This window comes from Electrophorus electricus, chromosome 10 (assembly GCF_013358815.1).
Source record: "Electrophorus electricus isolate fEleEle1 chromosome 10, fEleEle1.pri, whole genome shotgun sequence".
Lineage (NCBI taxonomy): Eukaryota > Metazoa > Chordata > Actinopteri > Gymnotiformes > Gymnotidae > Electrophorus > Electrophorus electricus.
Window position 1 is genome coordinate 16,390,901 of NC_049544.1, and position 16,098 is coordinate 16,406,998.

Genomic DNA, 16,098 nt, shown 5'->3' on the forward strand with positions numbered 1-16,098 from the left:
GGTTTGATTACAAATATGCCAACCTATGCACACCCGCCTCTCTGTGCAAAAAAAAAAAAAGCAAAAAACGAGGAGAGAGAGCGCGTTCTTCCAACAGTAGCGTCTGAACATCCTCGGACACTAGGCTCGACGATAGACATTTCACCATAACAATGATGCGAACCGAGAAGCCAATCGAGTACGTTTAACGCCAAAGGTTTTCACAGAAATGGCATGAGGAACCTTCGACTGACTACTGCTGAAACTGTCCGACACCGTTTCATTTCTGCGCAAAATTCAAAAGCACACAATCACACAAATGATTACGAATCAGGGAGTTGAAGTGGCGTTCGTAATTTAGATGTGTTTGCAGACTTGAAATGCAAGAAAAATGTACCTGAAAAATTGCGCTGCCGAAATGCAATTGAAAAATATACCCATAATGTCCACAGATAAGCAGTAATATAATTATCTTTATTATTACTATTATACGCAAGTTGTTTTGCGTTATATTTGCCTTTATATATTTTTTATTCGATACACGCCATTATATTTAGCTTGAAAGACGCCTAGACGTTTATTCTCTTAAATGATTACTCTTATGAGGACATACACGCATGTTTGAATGGTTCAATCCAATAATAATAAGTCATATTTTGCTCCTGTATCGTCTTCCCTCGTGGCGTTTCAAGTGTTAATTGTTTCTATAGTAATAATAAGCCAGCGGGGGAAAAACAGAAGTGGAGCTAAGGAACTTCTCTGGTTTCTCTCCACCGCTGCAGTTACGCATAGGTAACGTGCCATGTTCAACGAACGCGCGTGCTTTCACTTTTAAAATGCATTCAGAATACCTTCAAAACTAGTTAATCACCGCAGCGACGCAACTCGTAACTACCCGTCTCATTCCGTTTAAGTTTCAGCAACCACTTGCCTCGTTCACGTTCCTAAAAATCCAAGAAACGTGGTCCCGTAATCGCGTAGCTCTCCTGGCGATAACGGCAGCCTTCCAAAATGCGTAAACATCCGAATCGGTTCCGCCAGGTGTGACTCCGCCCGAGTCAGTCTTCTCCAACTTCTCGTATATCCGTCCTTGGCTTTGTGACTGTGGCTCCGCGCACTGCCCGCCGTGCGCCAAAGTGAGAGGAGACCGAGTCCCCCAAAATAAACCCCGCAGTCGGAGGAAACAGGCGAAAGCGCAAAGCACACCGAAACCTCTCTGCTGCGCTCCTTGGAAAATGAAATGAAGTCGTCCGCCGGGATGCGCGACGCCGCTGGCTCGTGGGATGGGCTTCGGAACACTACCGAGGGCGAGAATCTGTCCAGCCCAAGAAGGGCTCGTGGGTACGGTGAGGCAAGACTCTAGCGATGTGCTCCACCAGAAGGGACTGGTAAACACCCTGTTACTGCATGTCGCCTCTGGCTCGTCTCTGGTGATTTGAAAGCATTAAACAGATATCCCGTGCATTTTAATATTCCGACATAATAACACAAATACGTGATTCCCAGATAAGAAATAAGATACGAAAATGAAAATGCTGTATTGTTCTAAGAATGGAAAGGGCATGGGCTAAATGCATGAGGATTTAGGAACAGAAACAGGTAGTCTAAGCCCACGTCCTTTAAGATAACGGAAGAGCGTGCTGTTGCAACGGTGCGTTTCCAACACCGAACACGAGATGCGGATCAAGCGACCGACAGCTGGCCACGTTCTGCCACATTCTCGCGCAGTAGCCTAGGTACATCCGAGTAAGGGATGCCGTCTGGGATTAGCGTTCAGGCATGTATTTGCTAAACTGTCTGCGGTCAAATAATGAGTTGTGACCGACAAATCAACTGAGACGGAATCTTTATTCGAGACAGTCAACCAGTCAAATGCAGTCTACCTCCAAATGAAAATCCGACTCATTTAGTTATTATTAGTCACTAGAGAGAGGGAGAAAAGGGAATAAAGAAGTGGAATGAAGTATTTCTTGCAGTAAAATGCAACGCATGGCTGTGAGTTTTTCTTTTTTGGGGGAGGGGGGGGGGGGGACCCCGGGGTAGTTACCATAAATGAACCGATTTGCCCGAAACGGCGGTAGACGACGCTCAGAAGGCACGCATACCGACGGCACACCGTATCCGCTAGTGCGCCCGGGCCGAGCGCTCGGCGGGACGGCGGCTCAGCTATGCGCTTTGTGTCCGCGCGCCGAGAGCCCAGGAGGAGGGTGAGAGCGGTCACGAGCGCCGGTCCCTCCTGTAGGCGGAGTCTTAATCGGGTACAAAGGACAGTACGGGAATGAGCGAATGGATACGGTGCAGTCATCAGTTACAAAGAATTTGCCACTAAGTAAAACTATTTATGGTTATGATCATTTTTCAATGACTTATGCTCTCCTAAAATACATTGCATTATGTAGAAAGATGTTATTTCTATATGGTTTAACCAAACAAGCGGTAAATACACTCAATTTAAATCTGTTATTCTGCACTTTAGCTCTATAGTCCTTATTTCGTTTAAATCCACATGAGCATGCTACAAGAGTATGCCAGTGTCCAGTTACTTAAGAAGACAAAATAATAACACAAAATAATCACAAAACTTTTATTTTTTATGCAAACATAGATTTGCTAAATGTCCCATTGATTGATTTCTTTCTAAAAAGAAATCTGTAAGATATTTGGTGTTAAAGGTGCTTATCCCTGTTTTTACATTAAGGAAAAGTTCTGTTTTGTGGTTGATGTTTCACTGGGGTGGCCGACCTCTTAGGTTATCTGTTACTCTCACCAGGTCACTGATCTTTGTTTTTCTACAAAGAGGAAATACAAAATGCTTCAGTCAGCAATCAGCATGTGATTATCAGGGAATTGTCCAGAGAACTCAAAAGATTTCATGACAAATCTGTTTCTACTGTGGAAATTTTGTAGACTCTGTTGAATGTAAAACATTCTGCACAAATGCCCCTTCCAGAGAGTGAAAACGCACTCCAAAGGGGTGTAAACATGACCCTATAAATCATGAGGGCCAGCATTTCAGTGAAGAGCAACTCGGACCCAAGCCTAGCATACGCGTTACTCTGGCGTGATTGAGGTGAGCACTTCCATTTAAGAATCCCCGTCACAACCCGGTAATGAAGTGGCTCCTGAACAAAGCAACACATCCGGTTAGGACTGATCATTATTGATAATTACGTTCATTTTGCAGAGAGCTGGTGGAGGCTTCTCCAACTGTGCCCCTGAGTACAGTGATGTCTCTTGAGGGTAATAGGAATGTGGAACAGTGTCTCAGAGTAATTTCACAAGGTCTACCGCAACCATATCTGAAATGACGGCGATTGTGCAGGAATAATGCACAGGCCATTTAAAGGATTTGTTCCTGCATACCCAGAGTAATCTTTAATACATTCCCGTGGAATCATTAACTGTGAACAAAAGTGCTTCATGCCAGTGAGCTGCCCACTGGATTTAGTTAATTTCTCTTTTCTTTCTTTTCACAAAGTTGCCGACCCAAAAGCAAAGCAGATGTTAATTTATTTAATTCAAGGCTTCCATGCGAATGTTTAATTTTTATCAATTGACTACAAGGTTGTGTATTTTAGGAGGTAAAGGTGGTCTGTCAACTTTTCAGACGTCCAAGGGATTTAATGAATGTGATCATGTCAGCCTCACTAAATAAGAGGGTGCTTGATGCCATGTCTGACTTGCAAAGGTATAAGGACATGAGAGACACGTTTTGTTTATTGTTGAGATTTTAGACCTCCTGTTGCTAATAAAATAGTATTTACCATAGAGACCCTCCGTGTACATTGTAGTTTATATGATATCACAAGAAGCTGATATGTTTAACTGAAAGGAACTATGGACCATAATAGAAAATAGCAGTATCTCAGAGGCTGGCTTGTGTTTTTCCATAAATTTGAAGGACCCCCTCTAATCATGTTATAAATCTCCATGCTGTTTATAAGAGGCCTGAATTACTCACTGGTTCTTATCATTCTTTATTTTCCATAGAAAATAATTTGTTTTGGCAGAATATCAATTTCTCAGCATGGCTTAAGATAGTTTTTACACACAGTGTTATTAAAAGGTTTGTAAAAATAAAAGCACTGTTTCCTAGCAGTACAGCAGTGCAGCATAGTGAGCTTGGATGTTACCGGTCTCTCGTACCAATAAGCACAGTTTTGCTTTAAAGTGACAATTAGTAATAAAGGATATGAAGAGTTATATAACATATATACAGTTTCATCTTTTGCAGCTTAAGAAATAACCAGCCGGAACCAAAGATGAAGCAAGAACTTCTCCCTTCGTGGATATCCCCAAAAGAATGGCAAGAAGAGGAAGGAAATCGCTCTGTTTTATTTTAGGTTTTGCATTTCCAATCTTGGACGAAGAGCGTTCATCCAACTCTACAAGCTGCCTGAAAAAAAAGCATATTAAACATAACACCCATGGTTCCCATATACACCCCACCTGGTGCTGGCAAATCCATAGAGCGTGCTATATTTGTCATACTCTGGCACCTAAGGTGAGGAGAATTGAATTGGCATTTCTTTTGCCGTTTAAAAAACTTCCACCACGTGGAAACACGAGTCCAATCCCCAGTGTTCTGCAGGGGCTCCCCTAATTCGCCCAGATACGGCGGCAGCGGCCGGTGGGTGGGGGTGGGGGGTGGGGGGTGGTCTTGGACAGGCGAGGAGAAAGAAGAGAAACGGAAAGACGAGAACGCCTTCATTAGAAAGAGAAACATTCACCAGCGTGACGTGCCGAAGTGTGGCGGAGGCGCATAATAAGCGCGCTCGGCCTCTCAGAGAGACGATGGCCTGCTCTGGAGAGGGAGACAGCCAACGGCTCGCGAATTAATGATGGAGCAGTCCGCTTTGCCGCGGGTCTGGGCTCACGAGAGCGAGAAAGAGAGGGAAAGGAATGGACTCGGAAACCCAACTATTTCCCAGCACATATTTGTCATCCCTAACAGCATTATTATAGGAATCATCACTTTTGCTTTTATTACATGAATAAAAACAAGCCACCCAGTCTTTAGGGTTAATCAGGTGATCTACAAGTGGATTAGGCAGCTTGTGAGCCTTAGCCAATGTTTAATTGGATTTATTTTTGCACAGTGACTCAACAGTGCCAGGCGTGACATAAGGATTTATTCTAGTGATTCATAATTCAGTATTTCAGGAGAATAGTTCTGAGGATAAATTTACAAACGCCACAAAGAGAGTGGCATACGTGCCTGTGGAAGGCTATTCGGATTGTTTCAGAGCCAAAGCGGTATGTCCTTACTCTACTGGGATGGCTATGTTTTTTTGTGTTTGTTTTTTTTTGCCATGAAAACTCATTTTCTGAATTTCTGCCTTTGAACGTTTCCCCGGTTGGCAGCCGTGCACCGATAAGCAAAAGAGGACTTGCTGTCTGATCTGTCTGAAGCAAGAAAGGGTGAGAAAGCGTCTGGCGAAAAGGGAGAAACAGAGACGTCAAACACCACAGCAGGCCCTGGCACACGAGGAAAGCCCTAGTGGCGTCAGGCAGTTCCGAGGAAGATCAGGAGTTCAGCGAAGCAGGGCAACCATCACCTTCGTTCACGCTACACACCCTTCCACACACACACATAGACATGCACAAGCACACAAACACACATAGACACACACCGACACACACACACACACACACACACACAAACGCACGCACCTTCAGGCTTTGTTTGGTCAATAATTACCATAACAGGTGGTAAAGCTAGCATGCTCCCCCTCACATCCACTGTCCAGCAAGCCAGAGGCTTGTAGGCAGAGTCTTGGTGCACAGTAAGCACAAAACCTACTGGCTCGTGCACTAAGCATGGGGAAGCCGTTACAGAAGGCAGCCACCGTGATAGTAAAGATCGACAGATATGGTGAGAGAGCCCCTGCAAGGGCCACAACAAGATGAGACTCTGATGCCCTTTGTGGGTGCTTTCAGTGTTTTCTTTCTGTGTGTGTGTGTGTGTGAGTGTGTGTGTATGTGAGCGGTTTAGGGATCTTAAGTCAACATCGCTACTGGAGCCTTGTGACAGGGCAACGTTTTCAGTATAAAGTAATTTACATGAAACTAAGAGGAGATATTGTAGTTAAGTCCCAATGTTTTGTCTGTGAGTGTGTGTATACACTTGCTAACCCGAGTGCCTTGCAGTAAAAATATGACTACAGTCTACACAAATATTCTCTTTCCATTTCCAAAACACACACACACACACACACACACACACACTCTTTCATTTTTTACTATCTCCGAAATACCCATAAACACACATTCGGAGGAATCCTTTCTGGGCTGCGATTGAATCTTTGGAGCCTGTATGAGGTTTCACATGCATGTTTAAAAGGAAGGGTGAAAGTCTTTGAAATGACCTTCCTAATGAACATGGTCAGCGGGGAGTGGAAGCCGGCGGTTGGGGGTTGGGGATTGGGGGGGGGGGGGGGGGGGGGGTCCTGTCTTCTTCTTCTTCTGATGACATGGTTGTAGAGAGTGACAGGCAGGTGCTGAGGAGAACAAAGCCTATTGGTGCTACAGGGCCCCTCCCACACAGCTCCCAGTGACTGAAACATTTGCTCTGTGCCGCACAAAGCTTGGCGTGGGGGGGGGGCGAGACAGAAGGCCGAACACCGAGATGGAACGGATCTGATACACACTTCCAGGTAATTATAGGAGAAGAGCTTTTTCAATTACAGTTGCAGTTGCTATCAGGGCTGATATATTCTCTGCGTCTGGACGCAAGCCTTAGTCACTATCTGCTCAAAGCAGTCTGGAGCATTCTCCAGTGGAGTACTCCTCACTTGGAGGACTGTGATGTTGCGGCGCTGAGGTGTGTTCTCGAGGTAATCTGTTTGAGCAACTTCGCGAGAACATAAAGGGAAAGCAGTGATCATCCTTTGATGGGAAAGAACTCTGCTGTCACAGTGAGAGCCTCATCACTGTCACTGGCTCTGTCGCTACCTAGCGCTGCCACACATTGAAGTGACATGACCGAAAAAAAAGCAAAAGAAAAGAATCACAAACGGGTCCATTTGACTGTGTCTGGGCCGTATCCTCGGGGAAATCCAACTGTTCACAAAGACAAACAAAGACGAGCATTTTGATCCTATCACCGTGGTCACAATGAAGTCACAAGTACTCACTGAGGATGCAAACACACACACACACACACACACAATCGCGCACAAACACACATGCATACAATCTCACACAAAACGTTATCAGTGCCAAAGAATGCCCTGGGAGAGTGTTCACGTCACACACACTCTCGCAATATCTCTGTTGGCTCATGTAGTCATCGTTTGTTGTTTTAAGGCCGGAGCATATTGTCAGAAGAGCTGAGCTCTGAAAAAGCCTCACTCTGCTGTTAGTCATCCCTGGTGGATGGCTTTTCGGTACAAATCAGGATGTCCTGATTTGGAGAAGGAGACGGAGGTAGAACGAGGAGGGAGGACGTGAGAATGAAGGAGGACGAGAGAAAAAGGAAAAAAAAAAAAAGCGAGAACCCGCTAAAGGTCAAACTCGGAGAGCGTGTCACTGAGCAGCTTTCCAGTTCCAGGTGCCTGGCTTTCGGCCGCGTCAGTGTACGTGTTCCTGCCGCCTGACTAATGTAGTATCCTCCCCCGCTCAGCTCCAGCTCTGCTCGGATCCATGACCCAGCTGACAGCGCGGGGCGGCTCCTCCTTTATCTTTAATTACGAGGCGCTGGGTGTGGGAGGATGTCTTACAAAGGCAGAGCAGATTAGGAGAAGGTGCTCGGCACGCTTCAAAGACGAAGCGCATGGCCCAGGAGGGGAGTCTTGGGTGCGGGGCCTGGATGAGCTCCAGTCCAAGAGCTTCCCGCAGGAGGAGCGGCCCTGCTTCGCGTTGATCCACAGAGCCAAAGGCAGCGTGCTAACAGCTAGGCAAATAAATGTCACCCCCCCCCGGTGTGTGCGACAGGTAAACGGTGAACTACCTTGAAGACATAAAGGGGCCTTTGTTCACCATCGGGATACTGAGGGGATGGTGCAGGTGGAGCGATTCGCAGTGCTGGGGGGACTCTCCCGTCACGTCGGAGAAGAGCAACTGTCTGTCCTGCGCCGCCGTTGACTGACACAATGATGTCGTTGACCCCTCATGACCCCATCTGTCTTGCCCACGGTTCTCGGGCGCTGCGATACATCTCTGTCTGCTTTATCTGTCCGCTCGTCCATCCTCAGGCGTGCGCGTGTGTGTATTCACTGCCGGGCAAGGGGGGGCTCGACTACAGCCTTCTTGACCAATGTGTTTATCTCGTCAGCCGAACGCACTCGCAATCAGTGTCACATCATATCAGAGCGGGCTCGCTAAGAGACAGCAAAAAACGATTGTGCTTTTCAAAAGCTCCATCCGGACAGTGCCGCGCATGTCATTCCCTCGTTCGGAGAACACCGCCAGGGCGGACACTTCATTTGTCTCCCTTTTTGTCATTAGTGATCTGGCCAAAGAGTGACCCTCGCAAACATGGCCTTTATCGATTAAGCGTCATGCAGTGGCTGACAGTGACACATGGCAGCGGCGATATCGCGTTGGTATAGCAGAAAAAGATGATGCATCGTAACGCGTGTCTCACATATGCCTGATAAGCCGAAGACAAGCAAGATGGATGCTTCCGCATGCATTGGGTTGAAGCGGTAGGCTTCTCCCTGCGGTTTCCCATTACGCCTGGGCAGGAAATATGAAAGACAGATTCTAATCATGTCAAACCTACGTCAAATCGGGAGCGTTATTTTTCATATCTTAAATTATCTATAGGGCATTGGCGGATGGAGGGGATAACGGACTTAACTAAGGGAAAGCAGGTTGGGGAACTTTTAGGAACCATTTTGATTTCATTGCGGATTCCAGCCCGTTCCGCCGACACATTTCAGACGGATGGGACGGCTTCTCTGCGCTCCCAGGGCCTTCTGCAGGTTTCCTGTTCAGCAACCGGCAGCCAGGTAGAAGCAGCCTCCCTGACCCGCCTGCAGAGGACCCGCGGGGTCACGCCGAGCTCTCGGCAAGAGGAGCCGCAGTCAGCTACTTCCGCCCGCTCTTTTATCTATTTTTAATGGACACCACACAGTCCTTCTCGTACATGCTGCGCCGTGGCTCGAGGCTGTTTATGAGCAGAGAGGAGAGACAGCGCATTAGGCAAATGCCGTCTGTCTCCTTCTTACTTGTCTTGACCGGCTGTGCGAACAGGAGAGAAAGTTCTGGAACATGACACTGCTTGCAGCAAAAGCATGTTTGCGTAGGACTGAGAGATCAGAAAGTTTGGCCAAGGGCAGACAATGTGTTGTAGATGTAGACTGTTTTCTTCTTGACTGTAAATAAGACCAAAGCCACTCACAGTCCTGATGTTATTAGCAACGGGACACTGAAACTTTGCTTTTAAGAATGTCTTCATGGAAATATCCTAAAAGTGATTTCTTTTGTAAATAAATCATGAGGTTCAGATGAACTAGCACAACCTCTGTTCTTCCTACAGCTTTGAGGAATGCTGGTTGTTGTGCTTGGCAGCCTTCCGATCACAGCGACAGGAATGTTGGCAGTGCTTGATTCCTATGGTAGCCAGGATTCTGAGACAGTAAAAAAAAAAAAAAAAAAATGTCACTTGGATGTTGTTCTCTGTGAACGGCGGCTCCTCGAACCCGTTCGCGCAGGCCTTCCCCGGCGCTGGCAGAACGGGGAAACCAGGAGCCAAGTCAGGAGCTGGTGGGAAGGTCCAACTAGCGCGCTCATTCTCAGTGACACCTTATCTTCATAACATTTCAGCTTGCTGCAATCAGTGCCCGGTCCAGGAGCCGTCTGACAGAGGGTTTCTGATGCTGTCAGACTTCCAGAGGCTAGGCCAGGCTTATCTCTGGCCTGACAGGACTGAAATAAAGTCCCCTTGGCAGGAAAGCAGACCTGTATGTACTCAATAGGAGTACTAGAATCACGTGGATGGAATCTTCTCCCCAGTCCAAAGAGAAAGGGGAGGAGAGAGGAGCAGGTAAGGCATTGACTCATAATTAGACTTTTTGATGTAAATTTGGACGCCAAGTGATAATCAAGAGGATGAAACAGAGGTGACGTGCAGTTGGGTTGAGTGGCCTGGCAGTAAAAACTGCTCTCTGACGAAAAGGAGCTCAGGGATTCTGCTTTTCTTCTGAATAGTTCAAGCCGCACAGCACCAGGCCAAGGTTAATTTGTGTTATTGTCCATACTGAACACCGTCATTTGCAAACAACAGGCTTCTGATGTGCGGGTGTTTTGGGGATGTGTGCACAGAAGCGAGGAATGGCTGATAGCGGAGGTCCTACTGGATTAGTAAAGCTTGAATAATTGAAGTAATGGCTGTCTTACAGGGCAGAAGCAGCTGAATTTAGTTCTAAACGAAACTTTAAAACTGCACAGGTAGGTGTTTTGTATTCTACAGCATAAGACCACTGGAACAGTGAAGCAGTTCCTGCTCTAATGAGCTTCTTAGATGAACAAACAAAAATATATATATACCACTTATATGTTTGATTAAGCGTACACCTTACATGCACAAGGCATTGCAAAGTAAATATAACGTGGAAACTCTCTCTGCGGTAAATATCCCCGTGTCACCTGACAATGCAGGGAAGCAGTGATAAATAATCACTGGAAAAAAACAAGAAAATGTTTATATATGAAAGTTTATATAGGAAAATGGGCTTCTGAGAAATGGGAGAGAAGACGGATTCGGACATCCAGAGTGAGGAAATCATAGGCTCATCCCCTATCTGTAGAGATCCAGCTTGCACCTCAGCTCTGCTGCTCTGCCTGAATGTCTAGATAAAGAAACCTTTTTTTTTTTTTTTTTTTAACCTTCACTAGATTTCAGGTTCTTATGCCTGAAAATATATTCCAAAGATAATGTCAGAAAAGATTTGTGCATGGATACAAGAAACCGGCAAGAAGGAATATTACGGTGTTCTTGAGTTAACTACTACGCGTTCATTTCACAGTTTTGATGTATTTTCAAAGCATGCAAATTGGATGTAAAGCAAAACTGCCTCCGCCTATCGCTATGTAGATGGCAATTGTTGATTCGGTGTGAACATCACCTGTTCGATTTCACAGACAGTTCGATTTCACAATCTAAATGACAGGACCTTTTAGCTTTTAACAGTTTACAGTGAATTTACACTGTGCTGACATATCTTCAGTGGATGTTAGAAAATGAGCCAGGACTGTTAGAAACAAATCTCAGGCAGGCTGGCAGATCCCATATGTGAGTGGTAGGGGGGGAGGTCTGCTACAGCTGGCCACTCAGAACATGCTCACCTCCCTAAGCTGCTCTGTCACGTTAAAGAATGATCCCCTTTGACAGTGAACACATCCATCACTGTAAATAGTGTTACTGGATTCTGTGTATGCAATATCTACTGAGATAAGGATGGAATGCGAATGTGTCTGCACGAGAGAGAGAGAGAGAGAGAGAGAGAGAGAGAGAGTGAGACAGAGAGTGAGACAGAGAGTGTGCCTATGTGTGCGTTTGTGGTCGCTCGTATCTGTATGTTTGTCTATGACACTGTGTGCGTTTGTGTGTGCATGTGTATGTGTATTAGCGTGTATGTGAACAGGCGTGTGTGTGTATGTGTATTAGCATGTGTGTGTGTGTGTGTGTGTGTGTGTGTGTGTGTGTGTGTGTGTGTGAGTGTGTGTATGTGTGTATGTGTATTAGCGTGTATGTGTGTGTGTGTGTGTGTGTGTGTATGTGTATTAGCGTGTGTGTATGTGTGTGTGTATGTGTGTGTGTGTGTGTGTGTGTGTGTGTGTGTGCATGTGTATGTGTATTAGCGTGTATGTGAACAGGCGTGTGTGTGTATGTGTATTAGCATGTATGTGTGTGTGTGTGTGTATGTGTATTAGCGTGTGTGTGTGTGTGTGTGTGTGTGTGTATGTGTATTAGCGTGTGTGTATGTGTGTGTGTATGTGTGTGTGTGTGTGTGTGTGTGTGTGTGTGTGCATGTGTATGTGTATTAGCGTGTATGTGAACAGGCGTGTGTGTGTATGTGTATTAGCATGTATGTGTGTGTGTGTGTGTATGTGTATTAGCGTGTGTGTGTGTGTGTGTATGTGTGTGTGTGTGTGTGTGTGTGTGTATTAGCGTGTGTGTGTGTGTGTGTGTATGTATGTGTGTGTGTGTGTGTGTATGTGTATTAGCGTGTGTGTGTGTGTGTGTATGTGTGTGTGTGTGTATGTGTGTGTGTGTGTGTGTGTGTGTGTGTATGTGTATTAGCGTGTGTGTGTGTGTGTGTGTGTATGTGTGTGTGTGTGTGTGTGTGTATGCTTTCTCTGGCTAATGTGTCAGGGAGTGTTGTGTTGTGGTGACAGGACACTGGATTGTTGTGACCTGATGGTCTGATCTAGTGGGATGACTGTATCCCAGCCATGGGCATGGCACTCAGTTCAGCTGCACTAGAAAAGGCACTGATAGGAATAAGACATAAGGCTAGAGTACAACAGTAGGACAATAGTACACTGATGGAAAGATAAAGAAAACAAAAAGAAAAGTGAAAAGCGTACAGAAATTATTTGGTAGACAAAATGGTTACTGTCCTTTGTTTAGAAAAATGCGTGGCTTTCATATGAGCAACTTTATTAAATTTCTATTTCAAAACACTGTTTCCTTATTGGATTCTCCTCTGTGCACTGAAAGCTACATAATAACTTGATATCTTATTCAATTTAAATGCCACCCAGCAATAATGACTTTGGCTCAGCAAACAGATTTTAAATAAAGCTTTCCACTGCACCATAATAAACGACTGCTGTGTGCAGGCTGCTCCAGCAGGAAATAGACCCAAATCAAATAAATGCAACTATTATTTGTCTGCCGATTCCTAGAAACTGGAGAATGCCAGTGTCTGGGATGTTCTGGGATGGAATATGGATAAATATTTGAAATGTGGAAAAAAAGATTATCCAGATGAGAGTCAAAGACAAGTGAGTGTGGGCTGAAAATGGAGTTTGGGAATAACTGCAGCTTGGGAGAAAGACCGTGCCTTAAACTCCACCCTTATTTCTCCCTGTTTATACTCCCAGACATCTCTATTCTCCGTGATGAATCTCTCACCCCTCCTCCTCTACTCCTCCCTGGTTCCTGTGCTTCTTCTCCCTCTTTATCTCTACAGCTTCCTCTCAGTCTCATCTTCAGTAAGCGGGGGCTAGCTTCTCCCATCTAAGGAGGCCACCCAGACCTCCGGTCCAAAGTGTCTCACTCACTTCCATTCCAGCCCCTGTAGAAGGTGTGGCCTGCACTTGCAAACAACCTGCTGTATGAAAACGATACTTTGACAAATAATCACTCCTTTGTCCTGACCCCACGTTGGCTTCCAGATCTCAAGGGAATACGAAACTGTTCTTTGCATATGCTCTCATGAATTTACTCAGTCCATCACTGTGCTCAGGCAGAACACTTTCAAACTCCAATAAGCAAAATCAGGCAGTCCTGTGTGTTTAAATTCAGAAGCCATTAATGTTCTCCTATCTGCCCGTGACTAAATTAGTGGTGCTAACCGGCTAACGGTTGTTTACACAGGTCATTCCTGTTTGGAGCTGCACCCCCCCACTCTTATCAGACTCCGACAGCTCTTGAGGGGCTAACCCAGCTTCTGTGGGCAGGGTTGAAGATACCACCTCAGCCCCCGTGAAACACGTCGCGGTGTCTCCCGCACCGCCTGGCCCCTGGTTAATGGCTAGGAGGGGGCTCGGAGAAATCCCCCCCGGGTCACTAATAGACAGGCACTGCAAACAGAGCTTCACGGTGGCCGGCTATGTGGGAAAGACGAACCTTTCCACTGCCCTCGAGGGTGGTTGCTGCTGAGAACAGGATAGGCAGCAGCCCTTTATGGGAGACAAGTGCTTGCTCATTTGAGATTATTTTCTTTAGTGGTCTTGTGCCCGAAAAAAAAACAAAAAAAACAAAGCATATGCAAAATAACCAAACTCAGTAAACAAACTAGGAGCGAAAGTAAACAAAGACTTTTCTGTTAACTGCTTGTACAAACTCTGCTTGTACAAACCGGCTATGACTATGCCGGTACGTAATCAAGACCTTGCTGGAAATTGTTCCTAGCGACTTCTCTTTTACTATGAGTCAAAAGACAGCGTGCTTTTGGAATTTTACAGCATGTTTGGAATTTTACAGCATGTGTTCACAGCTTGGAAGTTTATCCCCATTGTTTCCTGTCATGTTTTAAGTGCAGACTCGACTGCAGTAAGTGTAGCTTGAGTTCACTCTATGGAGTGAAGCATTGCTGTAGTGCTACACGCAGGTCTTTCCTACCTTTTGCTGCTCTTTCAGCATGGTTACGCCACACTGAGCGCCTGCTCCGGGGGTTACGACCTCCGTCACCTGGAGCTGCATCCCTCTGAGCAATAGCGTTGGCACCGGCAATCCCAACTGGCCACTGGCAGAGAGAAAGATGAATCAGGTCACCCTTATGTGTGTGTGTATGTGAGTGTGTGTTTGAGTGGAGGAGAGAGAGAGAATGAGTGAGTGAGAGAGACAGACAGAACGAGAGAGAGAGAGAGAGAGAGAGAGAGATGGTGGGAACGGCCACTCATCACTCCGAACATTCCCACGAGCTCTTGCTACACAAATGGCATGCTGGCGGCAACTCCGTGATTGTATCAATTTATTTCCCTCTGTTGTCGATGGCCACGGTGCACGCGTGAATCATGAGGCAGGGGGAGGCCCCATCTATCAGTCGGAGGGGGTGGGGCACAGCTACGGCCTTCTCCGCCCCATTATGCGCTAATGAAGTGTGGCAGCACAGAGCCTACCATTGCCCTTCTGCTTTAAGCGTGACACAGACGCACACGCAGACGTACACACGCTCCCCACGGGGGCTCTGGCTCCGCGGCCGTCTCCGTCGCCCGTCTTGTTCCCGTCTGCCGTTCCGAACTCTCTCCGAGCGTTGGCGCTCCTCTCCCCTTCTGCTTCGGCACCCCTCGCTCTGTCTCCGTCTGCTTGGCTTAAGTGTCTTGCCAGTGGTTAACGCCAACATTAAGGCAGTAATTATATTTCTCTGGTGCCTCTTACGCAGGCCAAGTGGCACAGGCTGGATTACAGATGCCAGCATCCACTGCAAATTTTTTTTTCACAGCCCCTCAGCCTCTCTCCTTAATGCAGAGAGGGAGGAACAGCTGGGATGACCTCTTCATGCACCCCGGAGGAGTCCTCTCGCTTTCCCTCCCTCTTTCCTTTCCGCTATCCTTCGCTCCTCTCCCCTCTTCTTCTCCTCCCCTTGGAACTGTCCGACGTCTAATCGGCCCACCGAGCTAAGTCTGGTGGAGAGAGGGAGAGAGGGAAGGAGAAGGAGAGAGAGAAGGGAAGAGAGAAGAGAAAAATGACTATCATGAATCTGGTGGAAGCATAACATTTGCGTGTGTAATGTGATGTACCCTTCTGGATGGGACACATCTGTTGAATCCCGCAGGAAATGTCTTGTGGTGAGAAATGCACACTTGATTACAGTATATAACTCAGTCTCCCCTTCCTCCTTTCGGTCTGTTATACCTCACGCCAACACTGACTTCATTTTTCGCTGTCTTTTATTTTATAGCTCTTCCAAATAGCATATCTCTAGACTGTTTGAGCTCCCTGCCTTTCCCGTTTCTCTCACAACTAAACATAAATTTAATAGACGTGTGAATGTTCAAACAGGAAGATACAGACACGCAGGAGCAATAATTCCAGCCCTTCCTTTTTGTTTTTCTCCAGCCTGCCTCTCTCTCTCTCTCTCTCTCTCGCTCTCGCTCTCTCTCGCCCTTCTTCAGAGTGAGGCTTTTTGATGAAGCTAGCCATTCTTCATCCTTGGGGGCCCAGATCGCTATGTTGCGGTTTTATTCGCGAATTGTGGCTTCCTTCTGCAGATTATTAAAATTCTTAATCTCGTCCCCTTTTCGCTGCTTCCGTCACACATGTGCTTGTATCTTCGGTTAAGATGCTATTCATCTGGTTCTTTCTTCCCTGCTCTCAAGAAACATCATTGGGTCCTTGAGCAGATTCATGTTGATGAGCAGGATCTGAAGCTGTATTTCCTTCTTCTTCATGGGGGTTGGAAACACAGTTTTCTTGAATTTTTGTAAGCAGGACAAAGT

At 46.3% G+C, this 16,098-nt stretch overlaps 1 long non-coding RNA gene across 1 annotated transcript; it reads right to left on the reverse strand.

Annotated features, from left to right (window-relative positions):
- Window positions 1-2,614: 2,614 nt before the first annotated feature.
- Window positions 2,615-15,269, reverse strand: LOC118242131. Its single transcript, XR_004776559.1, has 3 exons — window positions 14,827-15,269; window positions 14,279-14,402; window positions 2,615-2,768 (listed from the first exon to the last, which is right to left on the reverse strand). It is a non-coding gene; the product is annotated as an uncharacterized LOC118242131 (long non-coding RNA).
- Between the last annotated feature and the right edge of the window lie 829 nt (window positions 15,270-16,098).